Source organism: Nuphar pumila, chromosome 13, assembly GCF_984573655.1.
Source record: "Nuphar pumila chromosome 13, dmNupPumi1.hap1.1, whole genome shotgun sequence".
NCBI classification, from domain to species: Eukaryota; Viridiplantae; Streptophyta; class Magnoliopsida; order Nymphaeales; family Nymphaeaceae; genus Nuphar; species Nuphar pumila.
Window position 1 is genome coordinate 102,581,452 of NC_143261.1, and position 6,412 is coordinate 102,587,863.

At 36.9% G+C, this 6,412-nt stretch overlaps 1 long non-coding RNA gene across 2 annotated transcripts; it reads left to right on the forward strand.

Moving 5' to 3' along the window:
* The first annotated feature begins 374 nt into the window (after positions 1 to 374).
* On the forward strand, positions 375 to 4,091 carry LOC149819540 (uncharacterized). 2 transcript variants are annotated; one of them, XR_016427092.1, is made up of 4 exons: positions 375 to 496; positions 3,457 to 3,559; positions 3,652 to 3,771; positions 3,864 to 4,091. It is a non-coding gene; the product is annotated as an uncharacterized LOC149819540 (long non-coding RNA). The 2 variants fall into 2 exon arrangements; XR_016427091.1 differs by lacking the exon at positions 375 to 496 and having other exon boundaries at positions 2,401 to 3,559.
* Positions 4,092 to 6,412: the final 2,321 nt, after the last annotated feature.

Genomic DNA, 6,412 nt, shown 5'->3' on the forward strand with positions numbered 1-6,412 from the left:
ATGAGAGAGAGAGAGAGAGAGAGAGAGAGAGAGGTCGGGTGAATAAGACAAAAACTCTAAGTTTCTTTTTTTTGTATTTTCATATTTTTTTTAAAATGTTCATTTTGCCCTTATTCAAAAAAAAAATTCTTTAAATTTTTTGTTTTTCACTTGTCAAAACTCTTTTTTAAAAAAAAGGCAAACTGGACATTTTAAAAAATGCATCCCCCTTTAAAGGGGGTACCCGCACCCCCTTTAAAGGAGGGCACATTACCCTTTAAAGAGGGATGTGCTTCCTACATTTTGCATGCACTTTCACATGCATTTCGGAAGCGCCGCGTTTTGTGCTTCCGAAGTGCATCTCGGAAAGCGCGCTTTCCCTAGTCCATGCGTGTTTCCGGTAACTCTGGCGCGAACCAGGAGCTGAGAGGCATCCGTACGATCCTAAGGTTTTCGATCGTCATCTCTCCTTCGAGCTATGTACAGAAGCACGGCATCTCGACTCGAGGATCTGAAGGTGAGTCATTTCCTTGAGCCTCTGCTTTCTGTAATTCACGTTTCCTCTTTTTGTTTTTTCTTTTAATGTTGATTTGTTGCTGTTGATGAGATTTGATTTCTTTTTCATGATTTCTGATCTTCCGATAATCTATTTGTGGTTTTCTTGAAATTTTTTGTGATTTCTGATCTTCCGATAATTTGTAAAAGGGGAAATGAGACAACTGATAAGTTCTATGTAGGGAAAAACATATTTGTTTGCTAAAAGGAGACGGAGGATGCTTAGAAAATGATTTTCGATTCCTCCATCAAGTCCATCCTAATACTTGATCTGATTTGATTTCCACACTTAACATATGTGGGTGTGGTTGAAGTCCATTCCGTATTAGAAATTTGCCTAAGAATTTGAAAAATACAAGTGGCTTATATTGGCCTCTCCTCACGTTAAGCAACTGATTAACATTGAACACAAAGAGCTTATCTTTACTGAACTCCTGATCTGTTTTATTATATTATTTACTGCAAATTGAACAGTCTCAAAGTTTGCCATTGTGGGTAAGCAGGTTCAATGTCAGTTTGCTGCTCTTCTTATTGGTGTGTACATTTGACAGTTTCTAAAATCCCTATATAATGAGCTCCATTAATGTTCAAAAACTATTTACATGGTTATCTTGACAGTTTCTGCAATTTTGTGCCAACAAGCCCACATGGCATCATGCCGGCAAGAAGATGGAAGTGGTGAAAGTATGTTGTTGAACTTCATATATCGTTACTTTCTCAAGGAAATAAAAGGGGTTCAGTTGTTTGTCTTGTACATTGTTCTATGGCATTGTGGTTCTTTTGCTTCAATTTGCCTTCATCTTTGAATCGCTTCTTATTCATGGCTGCCTGTCAGTGGGTTTGCATTTATGCAAGATAGACTTCTTTACTATATCAGTCATAGTTCGGCTGTGAAAAATGGATATAGTCCTTCCCTTTATAGATTTTAATAATCAGGAAATAGCTGTTATATAGTTCCTCTATTATCATACTTGATCTGATATGATTTTTTATTGTTAGCTAGGAAGAAAATTTTTCCATGCACAAACAAACAAGCGAGAAATTTTGTCGTCTGTTTTCAGCCCATTTTTCTCATGCTACACAAACAAGCCAAAAACTTCTAGTATCAAAAACTCTCATAGGCAAAACTTTCTTTTCCTATGAGAGTTGTTCTCACTTACAAACGTGTCCATAATGTCTCCGATTTTCATTACGTACTTTCTACGAGAGCCTCTGGGCTTTATTTGCAAGATTTCAGTTTTGGGTGCATAAAATTTAATAATAGACATACCATGAGATTAACTGTTTTTTTTTTTTGCGGGGTGGGGTTTGGGGGGCGTGTTAATCCGCCCTTTCCTTGCATTAAATTACCTGCCTGTTTGATCACAAGAGATTGATGAACTTTCTTAATTCAAAGGACAAATAAATCTGAGTGATAAAACTTAAGGAGCGTCAGTCATCACCACTACCTAATCACCCTCTAATGTACATAGATTCACTGCCAGAATGGCGTACCCCTTTGTTTCCATCAAAAAAGGAAAGAAAAAAAACCCTCTTTGTGAAGGCTCATTTTCTACATCACTGGTGCCACCATGAATAATTTGGGATGGGTGTATCGTTCCTCCTAAAACATAAGTGTTTTAGGAAAGGTAGTCACGTGGGGAGAAAATTATTTACAGACACAACAGTTAGCTTGAAAGTAAGGTCTTACATCTATGATGGCCTGGGTGGCAATTTCTGACCAGACCCGCCAACCCGCTTCTTAGGCGGGTTCGGGTTTGGCTTAAACGGGTTCGTATCGTAAACGGGTCAACCTGCCTAACCCGTTTATTAAATGGGTCGGGTTCGTGTTACGGGTATGCCTACCCGGCTGACCCGTTTAATAAACGGGTTAGGCGGGCGGGTCAACCTGTTTACACAACCTGCAACCCGTTTATATATATTAACTTATCGAACCCTAAAGTGTAAAGTTAGGTATCTTCCTACCCAGTCGCAGGCCCGCAGCCAAGAGCCCGAGACCTCTCCTCTGAGTCCTCTCCTCTCCACCTCGTTGCCATCACAACACAGGCGCACACCAGTTATTAGTTCTTCTGTCGGAAAGCAGTGGCCAGATCTCGACATCCTCATCAGAGGCGACTCTCTAGCATCTCATCGCGGCGATTTTATCTTCCGTTGAGGTATGACTCTCTTCTTCTTCTTCTTTGCATGTCGCATTATGGCATCTACTTTGGGCATGATACCATGCATTTTGGGCATTTCACAGAAACGAGATCCTCGTGAGAATGAGGAAATAGTTCCTTGTGTTTGTTGGTTGGCACATATCCTCCTTTTGTAATTTGTGTGAGGGCTTCTGCATTCTTTTTTATATGGGACCATTCCTATAAAGCCAATACCCTTTGCATCACTTGTCCCCAAGACTTTCCTTTTTTTCAGAATATCCCAAAAGCGAAATTTATGGCTATGGTTCAAGCTGGAGTTAAAATAAAGAAGATCTAGAGCAATTGGTCTGTTAATTGAATACAGCTAATTATGACTTGAAGCAATCCACAAGGGCATGGTTCAATGGCTTTTCAAAAGTGATAGATGAAGTTGAAACTTTATTAGCCTAGATAAACATTTGTTGTCTCGCTAAGAAGGGTTATGGTTGTTTGAATAACATTCTGCATACTAGGCAACAACAAATTATGTATACGAGACAAGGTATCTGATTCTTGACTTGTTTCTAATTAATCATTGAGGAAGCGTATGATATTTCCTTGGTGTGTGATAGTTTGTAGGCAGCATTGACTATTTTGAGCCACAAACATGTGCTATCCACTTGTTAAAATAAACTAGGATGTTCTATGTGATATTGGGTTCCATTTTATTCTGATGTAAAGACTGCATTTTCACAGTCCACCTAATTATTTCACATCAAACTTGGTGCCATATGATCTCTTGCAGGCTACAGTTTATGTTCTTGCGTCCAACCTTGGAGCAAAAGTTTGTGAATGGAAGACTCCAATTCCTACCCTTTGGCAATAATATAACCACTCTCCTAAGTCAGGTCATCATTTATGAATTTGTGGAGTTTGATTAGTGAGTTCTATGTTACTAATTATTTTATGATATATTACTAATTATTTTATGGTATAACAGAAAATTTAGTATCATTGGAGGAGCTGACAGAGGATATTATTGATTTGAACCCAACTGTGACCACGAGTGAAGTTGTAGAATCTGTTGAATGCTCAAATTAAAATACCAATATTTTGTAAGGTACTTGTAAAAATCTTGATATTTATGTTTTTTTTTTGTTTCATATGTTGTATCTTAATAATTTAACTTACTCTTTTATTTTTTTTTTGTAGGGTCATGATCTTTGGAGGATTGAAACAATTGATGATTTGATCTTAATGTTGATTGTTGACACAATGTATCTGATGATTAATGTTTAATTGTTATTGTGATGTGGAAGTTTAATTATTTATGTTTATCTTGATGATTGTAAGACAACTTGATGTATATGTTTGTAGTATGGTTGTAACTTGTAAGACAATTATGTTGATGTATTTTGTTCCTTATTCTAGAAACTAACATGGTAGGAAAGAATGCCTCATCTTTTCTAGATATATTCTGTTCCAAAAGGGTGGTGGTTGTGAGAAGAAAGAAGGTGGCATCGTTTTCTTAGTGGGAATGAAAAGGTGAACTTGAAAAGTCTATGATTTGGCAAAGCAGGAAAAAGCAAGGCCACGTGCATTGTTTTGTCTTGACTTGTTGGAATTTTATGGATTAAATAACACATAGTGGATGATCTAGTCTCTCTGATGTGTACCCCAACAATGTCCAAGTATATATGAAAGCTATTTCTGAAAGAGTTGTTTGTCCATCGGATATTATTTCCCTATATTATATAACCACTATTTTTATCCTGGGAAAGTTTAGCTTGAAAAATTAGTGGCCCTTAAAACAGTTTTTATCTACTGAACGTGCTAAACACACACAAAAAAAACCTAGTTACAACTATGTTTTGAGGAATCTATTATTTATGAAAATCATGCTTTGGATAGCATCAAGTTAACTAGAAATTTTGTTTTTTTTTCATCAAATTTTAGTTTCATACACATTTTTTTCCACTCTCGAAACACATCTAAACATGAAAAGTATCTTTGTATACCTCAGTTGTGTTAGATTCATATTTGGGTTGGAGTGTGCAATAACAGCAGCATACTGGATCCAAGGTTGGTAAATGAGCCAAACAAACTGAACAAAAGGTGTTCAAACTAAGCTCATTTCTTGTCTTTATGTTTATGACTTTATGTTGAAGTTTTATGTTAATGTTGGTAGTACAATTTCATATTGAGATTTGCAGAAAATAACTTTGTTGATGTGATGCTCTGCAATGTCTATCTGCATATGGTTTGATCTTCCAAAGTGCATAGAAATTATAGATAAGCAAGGTTGCTGCATAGATGTGCAACTAAAGCCATGTGAATGTCGTACATTTATGCAGTGTGCTATTTGCTTTCTTTGCAGGCTTCTTGTGTCTTTTGGTGGAAGGTACCTTAAAAATGAATATTGTCATGTTGTTTCAATTGTAAAAGGTGCATGCCAATCTGAAATCAATGAGGATCATGGCCAAGAACACAACTATGAGATATTTAAAATATATATCCCACACACTGATTCAGAGCTATATGGGTCTGCATTCATTGAGGTAGGAATTTATGGGGATACATACTCCTGCATGACCCTCTCTCTCTCATATACATTTTCACTAGTTTCTAGTTTTCTATTGAGAAAATGAAAGAAAATTTACAACTCAAATCCTTCTATTTATCGGCATACTAGTTGATATCTTAGGGCATTATTTGTGTCCTCTATAACTTTTGTGCAGAATAAAGATATCCTATTTATGCTTTCTATTTTGTTGCCTTCCAGTGACTTTTTGTTTTTTCTGTTTCTGAATATTGTTGGTTCCTCAACACATGGTATTTCCTCTTGAGTGAATTTTCTTGCTTCAGAAAATTTCCTTCATATGGAATTCCTAGCTGTTATTATTTGGCACCTTCCATGCATCTGGTCCTATACTGAAATTTGCTGGTTATCATCAGTTGCTTAATTGTTTCACTGGCAGATATCATCTGACATTCATATTATTAATGTCCATGCCGGTGGAACCATTTACATTTTGTGGCTGTGTTCATGCATGCAAGCAATCATCTTAAGGATATCCATGCAATGAAAGAGGGACTGCCACTTTTTGTTTGTTTTTGTGGCATTTGTATTATGTATCTTATGCGGCAGCCATTTTAATTTTCATGTTTGTGAATCACCTTTCATTTCATGGTCATGTAGGTTTTGGTGGTGTATTCTGATCACTGCTTCCTTTGTAGGTTGAAAATGACTCTGGGTTGTCCAACTTCATTCTTGTTCTCTTAGGGGATCGGCAGATATGTTCTGAATTTAAGATAGCTGAGCAGGTGGGTCTGCTTTCAATTTGGGTTATGGATCCCATTTTGCACATGCTGGTGTCTTTGCTGATTCATATACATTTTCTGAAGAAAAATAAAAGATGATCTCTGAGCTTCTTCTAGATATAGCTTGGTTGATTAAGGAGCCAAATAAAGATGAAATGTGTATAAGGTCAATTCATGTTCAGAGGCTGAATTGCCTTATTAACTTCCTAATAAAAAATAACTTTGTCAATATTTTGAAGAAGACACTGCAGTTGCCAAAGTTTGTGATGGTGGTAGAGGAATTGTATACCTTGCCAGATGGGGAATTCAATGTCGACTTGACTACCTTTCAAGACTGTATTAGAAAGGCAAGGCAAATCATTGTTGAAGGAGCAGGGCATGCTCACGAGGGCAGTCTTCGGGCGGGTTACAGGTTGGTTATCGTGTCTATGTTATTGGGT